We start from the raw sequence: 13,316 nt of genomic DNA, 5'->3' as shown, positions 1-13,316 counted from the left end.
GTCGGTGTACTAGAGTAGGGGTACCCTAGTATCCCGAACTTGTGCACGGGCAGTTGCAGCGCCGCGCGGCAAGGCTTGCCGGACGACCGCCAGAGTCCTCCGTGGGTTCCTTTGGAGCCATTCAAGAACAAAGCATTCAAGATGAAGAGACAAGGCCCCGGCAAGAGGATCTTGCCGGGAAGAGACAAGGCCCCGGCAAGAGGAGCTTGCCGGGAAGGCCAACCACGACACTTCAAGAAACTTGCCGCGATGCACCGCACGTCCCGGCAAGGTCCGGTGAGCGACAAGCTTCTGGACTCGACAAGACGACGACCCGGACAAGGTACTCGCCGGGGGCCCGCTGCCACTCTGAACCCATGCTCCAGCGCACCCACCCGCGTGTCGCCATGAGGCTTCCTCAGGGGCGCATGGCGGGAGCCTGTGCAGCCAGGGGTACGCGGTGGCAAACGGAGATGAAGAGAAGGCCATCGTGGCAAACGGTGGCGCTCCTAACGGTCACTTTTTGCACTGTTTAGGCAACTCAGACGGGCATTCAATGACCTTGTCCCCTGCCGTCAGAGTTAGGTAGGGTGCACTGTGTCCACAGTAGCGGTAGCTGCACCTACCGCATCCTTTTCCATTTTTACCCTTCTAGTCTACGTTGCCACCTGTCGGTGACCCCTTGAAAGTATAAAAGGAGGCCCAAGCGCAACGTAGAGGAGGTTCGGCTCATTCGAAACATCAGGAACACTCTCACGCTCGGTCTGGCAGCGTCCATCGCTCCTGAGCAAGAATTCAATACACACAAACAAGCAGCAGTAGGGTTTTACGCATCCGTGCGGCCCGAAGCTGGGTAAAACTGCTCGCGTGTACTGCCTCGATCCGCTCTTTGCGCGGCCTCCGCCCGCCTCCGAACCGAAAGGGGCCCGGTCCCCATAGGTGTTGGTGGATCAGTTTCCCCGACAGTCCTCCTCTCTTCCTTTCGTTGCCGCCGCAGCCTCCCGTCTCAGCGCCGTCGTGCCGCCACATCGTCTTGCTCACATGGCGTTGTCGAGCTCATAGGACGGCTCCAACGTCCATGAGGACCACGTTGAGTTCCTCCGCCAGACTCGGCGCCTGCCCGATGCCAACCTCGTGCGGGTCTGCCTAGCGCCGGAGACGGAGGTCTCGCCGGCACCGGAGGAGGGCGAGCGGGTCGTCTTCCGCTCGCACTTCCTGCGCGGCTTCGGCCTTCCGGCGAGTGGATTTCTGCGCTCCTTCCTCGAGTTCTACAACCTTCAGCCGCATCACCTCACGCCCAATGCGGTGATGCTGCTGTCGGCCTTCGTCTCCCTCTGCGAAGGTTTCTTGGGGCTGCTCCCCATGCTGGAGCTCTGGGGGGAGTTCTTCCAGAGCAAACTCGGCACCGTCGTCGCAGGCGTGCCCGCCCCCTGCGGGGCCTTCATCGCCATGAGGAGGGCGGGCGAGAACAACCCGTTCCCTCCCATCCCCCTGATCCAGTCGGTGAAGATCTGGCAGAAGTCGTACTTCTACGCGAAGAACGTCGCCGAGCAAGGAGACTACATCAACCTGCCGGCTTACGTAGCTGGCCCGCCGGCTGGGAGGTAGCCCTCATGGAGTTTCTGGTCCCGGTCGCTGTCTCAGGCCGGGAACGCTGCCGTCTTCCATCTTCGGGTGATGATCCAGTCGGAAGGCCTGAGCGGGGCCGACTTGGTGGCCGCCTTCATGGAGCGCCGGATATCTCCCCTCCAAAGCCGGCCCCACATGATGTGTCAGATGAGCGGCCGCTTCGACCCAAGCCGGCTGAGCACCAGGGAGATGCCTCATGCGGAGGTATCGTACATGGTAAATTACATCTCCAATTGCAAGCTCGCCGAAGACTGGCGATACAGCAAGGCGCCGTATTCTCGCGCCAACCCTCCGCCCGTGGTAAACCTTCCTCTCTTTCTTCTTTTCGTTGGTAGCCGACTTTATGATGGCCGGCTTTTGATCGGCCGGTTCTTCTTAGCAGAACCCCCTTCTCCCGCCGACGACCGGGGCAGCGGGGATAGAACGCCAGTACGCCCCCGACCGCACGGCGGACGACGTCGACGACCCGGATTTGGGGGCGGCCGCCATGGAAGACGCCGTCATGGGGGACGACGCCGAGCCCGGGGGCTCAAGGCTTACCGCCAGCTTCGAGGACTGGCCGGATGATGCTGAAGCCGAAGTCGCCCCACGTCGCCAGCCGACGGCCGACCATCAGGGCGCGGGCTCGTCCATCGCGCCGGCTGCAGGCGGCGGCGCACAGAAGCGTCGGGCCGCTTCAGGCCTCTTTGGCAGTCGGCCGAAGAAGTCCAAAGCCTCCACCGCGGCGACCAAGCAAGATGAGGCGGCTGCGAAAGCGGCCCGCTTCCGCAAGGCGGTGAAGCAGCCTCAGGCGGTCTCAGCGTAAGTCGTTGATTGCTTTGTCGCATGCTTTGCATCGTTCTCTCTTGTTCGAAAATTCTTCTTAACCCTTTCTCGCTTGCTGGACAGGGCGCCGCTTTCCCTTGAGCGGGGTCCGGGCGGCTCCGTAGTAGGGCCGGTTGGAGGGTCTTCGAGCTCCCGCCGCGTGGACCCCCGCGCCGACCTCAGGGAGGCCACGGAGCGGAACGCCTGCGAGGCGCGCGAGGAGCATGAGGCGGCGGAAAAAACGGCCGCCCAGGCGGCGAGGGAGCAGGCCGACGCGGCGGCCAAGGCCCAGGCGGAGGCGGCGACCGCGGGGACGGAGGCAGAGGGCTCGCGCGACCAGCCTCCGCTGCTCGCCATTCCCCTCCAAGCCGTGGCCCCTGACACCCCATTGCCCTTGGCGGAGGAGATCGTCCAAGACCCGCCGCTGACGGAGAGGAGGGAGGACCCCGTGTTCTTCGCGGGGAGAGCTCCGCCGGCAGCGCCAACCGGGGCGGGCCAAGGCGGCCAATCGTCGGCGGCGCCAGAGGAGCCGGCCGGGGGTGAGCCGGAGGGCGGAGCCGGCCTCGAGGTGGAGCCGGTGACGCGTCGGCGCGCAGGAGGAGGCGCCGCTCCGCCGGAGTCGCGCCGAGTCGCGGGCGCAGGCCAGTCGGCGGAGGATCTGGAGGCGGCCAGCACCGCCACATCCGAGTGGACTCCTAGTGGGGGGACTGGTGAGCTGAATGTGGCGGCTCAAGGGGTCCGGAGCCGGCTTCAAGCTCAAGCCGCCCTGCTGCAGCAGCTCACCCAGGAGTTCCTGTCGACGCGAGCTGCCATTCGGGTAAGTCCTTCATTCTTGGCCGCTTTGATCTCTTGATTTCTTCCATGGGGGCGCGTCAGCGCACCCACTGGGTGTAGTCCCCGAGATTCGGGCCGACTGCTGCGCAGTCGGGTTGGATCTTTCTTGACGACTGTCTTAATTTTGCTTCCTGTCTGAACTTCCAGGAATATCACAACTCCCATGTTGCCGCCTTCAACTCCCAGGCTCGGGAGTTGAGTCGGAGGACCGATGACCTGGCCGACAGCCGAAGTAAGTGTTTGATCTTTGTCTGTCTTCCTGTGGGGGCGCGTCAGCGCACCCACTGGGTGTAGTCCCCAAGATTCGGGCCGACTGCTGAGCAGTCGGGTCGGATCTTCCTTGACGACCTTTTCCTTATTGGTTTTTCTTCTTCTTTGTCTTCAGGGGCCAACGCCGACTTGAGGAAGGAGCTCGGCGAAGCGCGGGCCGCCCTTCATACCAAGGATGCTGAGTATGCAGCCTTGGTCCAGGAGTGTGACCGCCTGGCCAAGAAGCTGGCCGACCAAGAAGGAAGCCACAAGGCGGCCCTGCAGAAAGCGTAGGATAGCGAGGCCGCGCTGAAGGCAGAGTTTGAGACCGAGGCGGCGAGCTGGGCTGAGACTCGGCGGGCGCTGGATGAGGGCTTCGGCCGCATCGAGGACTTGATCGACGGTAAGCCGCCTTCCTCGCTCCTCTCCTGCCCCTTGCCGCCTGGTTCTTGACCTAACTTGTGTTGCTGCCTATTTTCTTGTGCAGACTACTTTCCCGGCTACTCCACCTTCGCCGCCCAAACCATCGAGGCCCATCGCGAGGCACGCCGTCAGGCGGGGGCCAACATCGCGCCGGACACGAACCGAACGCTTGAGGAGCAGCTCTTGGTTGTCCAGGCGCGGCTGCAGCCGGCTCATCGGATGCTTCGCCGGCTCCAACGTGCTGGGGCGCAGGTGTTGGCCGCCCTCTGGCCCGGCGAGACGACCCCCCGCACCCCAAGGCGGACTGCTGACTGGCTGGAGGTCGCAGTCGGTCGCTTTGAGGCTTGGAAGGCGTCGGCGGCCCACCTCGGAGCCGGGCGGGCGTTGGAGTTCGTTCGGGCTTGGTACCCATGGCTGAGCCTGGACCAGCTGCACACTTGGCGGATGTAGGCCGACACGGAGCTGGAGGAGGTGAGGCCGGCTATCGCCCAGCGTGCTTCGACGATCGCCGAGTGCACCGACATCAGCGTTTTCACACCCGAAATCGACGATGACGGTGTTGCCCAGCCGGAGGAGTGATTTGGGCTGAACCCGGCGGTGGGAGAGGACTCGGCGGAGGAGATCGCCTCCAGCGACGAGGGCGAGGATGACGAAGAGGAGGACGGTGAAGACGTCGAGCCGGCTGGTGGAACAACCGACCGACCTCAGGCCGACCGTGCCTCCAGCAACGAGGCGCGTGGAAGCGCGCCCTCTGCAGGAGGCGGTGATCAAGCCGAGGTTTGCTAGTCGGCCGCTCCTTCAGCCGGCACAACCGTCTCCGCCAACCAGCCCGGCTCGTCGGTCGCTCTGCCAGCTTGACCTGCCGTCCTTATTTTTCCTGCTTGTTGTCTTTTGAACAATCTTTATTAAGCTTTCGCAGTTCCACCCACTGGGGGTGTATCCAAACTATGTTGAATGATGGCCTCTTGGAGGTCTTTTATGTAAATATTATTATGTGCATGTTTGGTTTCCATTCGCGTATGCTTTTTATTCTTAGGCTTTTTCCTTTGTCGCCTTCCCTCTTTGGGGAGGCCAGTACTCAAGCTTTCTTGGATTGAAGTGAAGTGAATGGAAACCGGCCGGCTGGCTACTCTGGTAGTCGGTCGGTGGTAGGCGGCAAACCGGCTTTCGTTATATTAGTCCATTGGTCCCTGGCCATTTTTCGTGTGGGCATCCTTTCCTGCTTTGGACTCTTGCCAGCCGGACAGCCGGTTCTTCGAACTGCGACTTTGGCAAGAGCTAAGCCTGGGTGTCGGCACACTACTTGTCTGACCGCGGGTAGGACTTCTAATATAACTCCAGTCGGCTAGTCCCCGAGCCGACTAGTCGAACCCGGTGTCGGACGGAACAAGTAAATGAAATGACAAGGTCATAAGCATGATACTTTTCATTCATAGATAAGAGATGGCAGTCCCCGAGCCCTCCTCGGGGGGGCCTATTGTCTCGTACTTAATACAAAAGTTAGCGTGATACATACTGCATTTCAATTGTAAAATCTTCGAAGGAGGTTGGCGTTCCATGGTCGTTCCGACTCCTTGCCGGAGTCGTCTCTCTTGCGTGCCTTTGGCTTCTGCGCGTCGATCAGGTAGTAGGAGTCGTTGCCTAGAGCTCTGCTGATGAAGAAGGGGCCCTCCCAAGGGGCCGAGAGCTTGTGCTGACTGGTTGTTCGCTGGATCAGCCGGAGCACAAGATCGCCCTCTTGGAAAGATCTTGGCCTGACCTTCCGACTGTGGTAGCGGCGCAAACCCTGCTGGTAGATGGCAGACCGGCTGAGGGCTAACAGCTGGCCTTCTTCCAGCAGGTCGACGCCGTCTTCTCGTGCTTCCTTGGCCTCCGCTTCCGTGTACATGGTTACTCGAGGCGAGTCGAACTCGATGTCAGTTGGGATGACCGCCTCGGCACCATACACAAGGAAGAAAGGGGTGAAGCCGGTTGACTTGTTTGGTGTAGTGCGCAGACTCCAGAGGACAGCCGGCAGCTCATCGAGCCAATAGCCGGCTGAACGCTCCAGAGGTACGACCGGTCGAGGCTTGATGCCGGAGAGGATGAGGCCATTGGCTCGCTCGACCTGGCCATTTGACTGCGGGTGGGCGATGGATGCTAAGTCTAGCCGGATACCTTGGGCTGCGCAGAAACGTGCCAAGGCTCCTTTGGCAAAATTTGTGCCATTTTCGGTGATGATGCTGTGTGGCACGCCGTACCGAGTTGTTATGTCTGCGATGAATGTCACAGCAGTCGGCCCATCCAGCTTCTTGATCGGCTTTGCCTCAATCCACTTGGTGAATTTGTCCACGGCGACGAGCAAATGCATCATGCCGCCGCGCGCCGTCTTGAATGGGCCCACCATGTCCAGTCCCCAAACGGCGAAGGGCCAGGTGAGGGGAATGGTCTTGAGTGCCGAAGCCGGCATGTGTTGCTTGGAGCTGAAGAGTTGGCACCCTTTGCAATATTTGACTAATTCTTTGGCGTCATCCAAAGCGGTCGGCCAGAAGAAACCATGGCGGAAAGCTTTGGCGACGAGTGATCTTGAAGCCGCATGGTGGCCGCATTCTCCCTGGTGAATGTCTCTGAGGATTGCAATGCCCTTCTCTTGCTCGACGCACCGTTGGAGGACTCCGGTGACACCGCGCTTGACGAGCTCTCTGTTGACGATTGCGTATGCTCCAACTCGACGTTGGACTTGTCTTGCCTCTGTTTCGTCAGCCGGCAGATCTTGGTTTACTAGGAAGTTGAGGATGGACTGGGCCCATGACGGAGCCTCGACTTCTCCTACTGCCAATGTGGCTACTGCCACCAGGGTGGGCGGGCTGGGTGGTGAAATGCTGGAGTCGGCCGCCGACTGTTGTGCTGGTGCAGTCCCCGGGCCGGCTACGGCAGTCCCCGAGCCGGGTGTGGCAGTCCCCGCGCCGGTTGCCGAAGTCCCCGGGCCGACTACTGAAGCCCCGGAGTCGCATGCTTGGTTCTTCGAGCCGGACCCGGCCGCGTCGGGGTCAGGCGGCACGAAGATGGAATCGGACTCTGGAGACGGCTTGATGGACGGCTTGAGGAGGCGTTGTAGAGCGACGCCGGTTGGTATTGCTTGTCGAGTGGAGCCTATTCAAGCCAGGGCATCGGCTGGCTCGTTGTCGGCTCGCGGTACGTGCAGGAACTCGCATCCTTCAAAGTATCCACTGAGTTGTTGAACCAGGAAGCGGTAGCTCGCCATATTTGCGTCCTTGGCGTCCCAGTCGCCGGATGATTGTTGGACCACCAAGTCCGAGTCGCCATAACATAGGATCCGGCGAATGCCGAGTTCTTTGGCAAGCCGAAGCCCGTGTATGAGCGCCTCGTACTCGGGCACGTTGTTGGAGGCGGCAAAGTGAATCTGCAGCGTGTATCTGAGCTTGTCGCCTTTGCGAGAGGTAAGGACGACGCCGGCTCCCAAGCCGGTGCGCATCTTGGACCCGTCGAAGTGCATGCGCCAATGGGTGGAGTCGGGAGCCGGCGGCAGGTATTGGGTCTCCGCCCAGTCGACGAGGAAGTCGGCCAGTGCTTGGGACTTGATGGTGGTGCGGGGCTGGTAGAAGATTGTGTAAGGGGCCAGCTCGATGGCCCATTTCGCCACCCGGCCGGATGCGTCCCGGCTGCCTATGATCTCGGCCAGCGGGGCGGTGCATACGACCGTGACGGGAAGCTCTTGAAAGTAGGGCTTCAGCTTCTTGGCGGTGAAGTACACGCCGTAACACATCTTCTGGTAGTGCGGGTAGTTCTGCTTTGAAGCGGACATCACCTCGCTCAAATAATACACCGGCCTCTGGACCGGCTGGGCTCGGCCTTCTTCTGGGCGTTGGACTACGATGACGGTGCTGACCACCCGGCTGGTTGCGGCAATGTAAAGGAGCATGGGCTCTTTCTCAGTCGGCGCCGCCAGGACGGGCGGCGTGGCCAGCATCTTCTTCAGCTCGTGAAAAGCTTGGTCGGCCTGGTCGTTCCACTCGAAGTGAGTGCTCTTCTTCATGAGGCGGTAGAGGGGGAGAGCTTTCTCTCCGAGCCGGCTGATGAAGCGGTTCAAGGAGGCCAAGCATCCGGTGAACTTTTGGATGTCTCGAAGCTTGGTGGGGATCGCCATTCTCTCGATGGCCTTGATCTTCACCGGGTTGCATTCGATGCCACGTTCGGAGACCAGGAAGCCTAGGAGCTGGCCGGCTGGCACTCCGAACACGCATTTCTCAGGGTTGAGCTTGATTTGGAACTGGCGTAGGTTCTCAAACGTTTCTTTGAGGTCTCCCAGCAAAGTGCCGCGCTTCTCCGTCTTCACCACAATGTCGTCCACGTAGACGTGAGCGTTTCTGCCAAGTTGCTTGAGGAGGCACTTCTGCATGCAACGCTGAAAAGTGGCACCAGCATTTCTTAAGCCGAATGTCATAGTCAGGTAGCAGAAGGCTCCAAATGGCGTGATGAAGGCGGTCTTCGGGCAGTCGTCTGGATCTAGCTTTATCTGGTGATATCCTGAGCAAGCATCCAAGAAACTCAACAGCTCGCATCTGGCCGTGGAGTCTATCACTTGGTCAATCCTCGGCAGGGCAAAGGGATCTTTGGGGCAAGCCTTGTTGAGGCTTGTGTAGTCTATACACATGCGCCACTTGTTGTTCTTCTTTAGCACGAGGACCGGGTTGGCGAGCCACTCTGGAAAGAAAACTTCCATAATGAAGCCGGCTGCCAGAAGCCGGGCTATCTCCTCCCCTACAATCCTGCGTTTCTCCTCCGACAGTCGGCGAAGGGGTTGTTTGACTGGCTTTGCGTCTTCTCGGACGTGTAGTTTGTGCTCGGCGAATTTCCTCAGAACACCCGGCATGTACTTGGGGGACCATGCAAAGATGTCCCGATTCTCACGGAGGAAATCGGCGAGCTCGCCTTCCTATTTGCTGTTCAGGTTTGCCCCGATGACGGCAAACCTCTCTGGGTGCTTAGGGTCAAGAGGTATCTTCTTCGTCTCTTTGGCCGGCTGGAAAGATCCTTGAGCATCATGCTCCTTGGGGTCGGGGGACACGGCCGACTGCTTGCCGGCTATGGCCACGACTCGGTCCAACATCTTCTTTTCTTCGGCAATCACAAGGGACTCGGCCAGCCGGCTGCTGGCTGCCGCACACTCAGAGGACTTCTTGTAATCGCCGGCTACGGTGATGACGCCTTTGGTGCTTGGTATCTTCATCTTGAGGTATGCATAGTGGGGAACTGCCATGAATTTGGCCAAGGCAGGTCGGCCAAGCAATGCATGGTAAGGGCTTTCCAGGTCCACCACTTCAAACCATATTGCTTCCCGGCGGAAATGCTCCTTGTCCCCAAAGAGTACATCAATCTTGATCTTGCCAATGGGGGCGCAGGACAGGCCGGGTACGATGCCATGGAACATTGTCCGAGTGGGCATGAGCTGCTTCGTCTTGACATTTAGCTTCTCCATGGTGTCACGGTACAGGATGTTGACGCTGCTCCCGCCGTCTATCAGCACGCGGGAGAAGCGGGCAGCGCGTCTGTCCGTCGCGAGGGTGGCTTCTAGGACCAGCGCATAAGAGCCGGGAGACGGCATCACCTCTGGATGGTCGGCCCTGCTCCAGCTGATGGGTTTTTCTGACCAATGCATGTGTCCGGCGGGGTTGGCAGCAACCACGCTGACTTCCTGGTGCTGTCGGTGTTTGCTGCGCCGGTCTTTGGGCTGGCTTGTAAAGACGATGTAGGTTGCTTGCTCGTCGGGGAATTCGTCGTGCACGGCTCCGACTGCGGGCCGAGCGGCCGGAGGCGGCGGAGGCGGAGGCGGCGGGCCGACAGGCGGAGGCGGCGCGAGCCCCTCGCCTTTGGAGATTCGGGTGAGCCAATGGCACTTTCGGGTTGTGTGGTTAGACGGCTTCGCACCGCTGTGGAACTTGCACGGGGCGTCGAGAGTTTGTTCGTAGGAGAAGGCCGGCTGCCAAGCCGGACGGCCGCCCTTGGGCTTCTTGGGCGCGGGTCGCCCTTCAGGCGGCGCGTCTTCGACTGTGGCCACCTGCCGACTGGCGGGAGGCGGCGCGGGGCCCTTGCGCTTGTGGTCGTTCGAGTGGGGGCGTCGGCCGGAATCACCAGCCGGCGTCTTGGGCGCCGGATTGAGTACTTTTCCGGACGCGTCTACCCGGAGCTCGGTCTTCATTAAGGAGTCGGCGGTGGCGTACTTGTCCGCTATGTCCAGAAGCTCGTCGAGGGTAGTCGGCTCATCGCAGAGAAGCTTGTGCTTGAGGAGGGTGCCTTCTCGACACCCGGCTGTGAAGTATTCTATGGCCTGCACCTCGTGCACCCCTTCGCAAGAGTTGTGGAGCTCGGCCCAATGCGTGAGGTAGTCGCGAGTGGACTCGGCGGGGCCTTGTACGCACAAGGAGAGCTGTCTGAGCTTGGGAGCCCGCTTGTAGGTGCTGGTGAAGTTGCGGATGAAGGCTTCTGTGAAGTCTAGCCAACTGTTGATGTTGCGTGGTTTGAGGCTGTTGAGCCAGGTTCGCGCCGTGCCTTGCATCATGAGGGGCACGTACTTCACGGCAACGCGCCGGTTGCCGTTGGCTATGCTAACCGCTGTGGAGTAGTCGATCAACCAATCTTCCGGTTTCACGGAGCCGTTGTACTTGGGCGTGTCTCTTGGGAGCGAGAACCCTTTGGAGAAAGGCTCGTAGCAGATGCGGGGGCCGAAACAAGGCGGGCCGACATCGTCTTCTTCTTCCAGCGCCAGGGATCGCACCAGGCGGTCGATCCGATGGCGGGCGTCGTTCTCGCCGACTCCTTCGCGGTGACCTAGTCGGCCGTTGAGAGTCGGGTGCGCCACTGGCAGCGGGGTGGGATATCTCTCTCCACGGGGTCGAGGCGGAGGCGGGTTGCCCCGCCATTCCGTGGCTCGGGGATGGTCGTCCGCGTCTCGCTCGATGGAGATTCGGGTCCGGCTGCGGCTGGCAGCCGGCTCTTTCTCGCGCCGCGCGCGGGTGTTGCTCATAGTCGGCGTCCGGGACGTCGCGTCGTGATCTCGGCGTGGGGGAGGGCTTCCTGCGCAGGCGTCGGCTTCGTGCCGCTGCACAGCTGCATCGATCAGCTGCTGGATGCGTCGGGTCATGTGGGGGAGTTCTTCGGCCCCCAGTCCGTCTAGCTCGTCTACGGCCGCCTGGGCGGCGCGCAGGTTCTCGAGTGGAGTGGCGTAGACTGGGCGGTCGACTCCTAACGTGTCGGCGATGACGGCGCCGCGTTGCTTGACAATGCCGGCCCAGCTTGGCCCGCCCGGGGCCGGCGTGCCGAAGGCGGCGCAGTCAGCTTCGCGCTGGTAGGCCTCGGTGAGGCGTCTCACAGAAGCCAGCCTTCGGCCCTCTGCGAGGAGGGCGAGGCGGCGCGCTTCCAGTGCTTCGTCGTCGGCATCAGCCGGGAGGGGGGTGGACAAGTCGTGGGCCGCCACGTGCGGGGCGTCGTGGGCGCTCTTGTCGGCCAGGCCGCCGTGGCCGACAACCATCACTTCGGTGGTGACAGCGTCGCGGCCATCGGCTCGAGGAAGCGGGTCGTTGTAGCTCGTGACGTTGGTGGGGAAGGTGTCGTAGGAGGCAGTGTCGGAGTCGACAGGCATCGGGTCGGTGGAGCCAATCGACTCCAGATCCACAGCGGGCTCACTGGAGACATGAAGCTGGCCGAGGAGGTGGGCGAGGTGGTCGGTGCCCGCATCGGAAGCGAGCTCGTCGGAGATGAGGGTTTCGTCGAGGAGATCGGCGAGGCTGCTCGCCGTGCAGATGCTGGTGACGCCTTGCAGCGCGTCGTGGCAAGCTCCATCGGGCGTGTCGGGCTGGCTACGCTCGCTGGGGAGGAAGAGGGTTCCCGTCCAGAACAGGTATCCGGACGACGGTGCGCCTGGCCCCACGGTGGGCGCCAAATGTCGGGTGGTAGGTGCGACATATGCCAACGGGTGGCTTATCATTGTGGGAGCCAGTAAGACATCGCCGGTGCCTGGAAACGGGATGGGGCGAAGACATGCACGCCGGCGAATCTTACCCAGCTTCGGGGCTCTCCGTGGAGATAACACCCCTACTGCTGCTCTGCGGGGTCTCCGCATGATCACTAGATGGACAAGTTGCTACACAATGCTCCTTGAGCTGTTCGGTGGGAGGAGGAAGAAGGGCACGGCTAACTTGCTTCTTCTCCTCGTATGGTGTCTAAGACTAGCTGGGGGTCGAACCCTTTGCATGGGTGCCCCGGGGGGTTTATATAGGCCTACCCCCGGGGGTACAATGGTAATCCGACTGGGCACGGGGCCCAGCCATCTGTGACTGCGCTCGCCGGCTTCTGGGGCCCGCCGACTGGTGGGTCCCGCCGACTGCCGGCCCCTTGGTCGACAGGCAGGCCCCACTGGCCAGGGCCTGGTCGGCGGCTAGTTACTGTCACCCCATCTTGGTGACGTAGGCTTCATCATGGTAGGCGTGGCTACAGTGTCGCCGCCCGGCGGGCGATCGCTGTAGCCTCACCGCGTCTTATCTCCTTAATGGGGCGTCTCCTTCGAGGGAGGCGGCGAGCCGGCTGCGGGGAGCCGGCTCCATCTTGGGCCGACTGGGGGAGGCATGGCCGCCTTCGGGTGTCTCTCTGCCCAAAGGGGCCCACCGCCCGTGGGCCGTACCGGTAGCTCGTTGTGGATGACATCAGGGGCAACGTGGCAACAGTGCCGCGCCGGACGGGCATGGCCACCCGTACGGCGCACTGTACCAGGCGTGCTCCGGGATTCGAGGGTGGCTGGCTTCACTGTAGCCACGCCCCGTCGCACCGCCGTTAGGTGGATGCAAATTTTGAGGGTACGGTCTCGACCGCTTTATGGGAGCCGGCTTCTTGAAGTCGGCCTCCTCGCGGCCGGCTTCTCGAAGTCGCCCCCCCCCCCCATGGCTTTCTTCACGAGGGCTAAAGTCGGGCCGCCTTACAAAAGCCGGCCTGGGAGATAGCCAGCAAGGGGAAGGCGGCCCCGTGTCTTGGATTCTCGAGAGCCGGACGGGCTCGTAATTTTTTCAGAAGGGCCAGGGGAAGCTGGCTAGGCTACCCATGGCTATTTACTCCGACAAGAACTTTGCAGGCAAGATGACCATACCCTCGAAATCACTTCTATCTTTGCTTGCTAGTTGCTCGCTCTATTGCTATGCCACGATACCTACCACATGCTTTATCATTGCCTCTGATATTGCCATGTCAAACCTCTAACCCACCTTGTCCTAGCAAACCGTTGTTTGGCTATGTTACCGCTTTGCTCAGCCTCTCTTATAGCATTGCTAGTTGCAGGTGAAGATGGAGTTTGTTCCTTGTTGGAACATGTTTATTGTTGGGATATCATTATTATATCTTGTTTACTTTAA

The sequence above is a fragment of the Triticum aestivum genome, chromosome 2A (assembly GCF_018294505.1).
Source record: "Triticum aestivum cultivar Chinese Spring chromosome 2A, IWGSC CS RefSeq v2.1, whole genome shotgun sequence".
In the NCBI taxonomy this organism is placed as follows: Eukaryota; Viridiplantae; Streptophyta; class Magnoliopsida; order Poales; family Poaceae; genus Triticum; species Triticum aestivum.
This window is presented reverse-complemented; position numbering follows the sequence as displayed.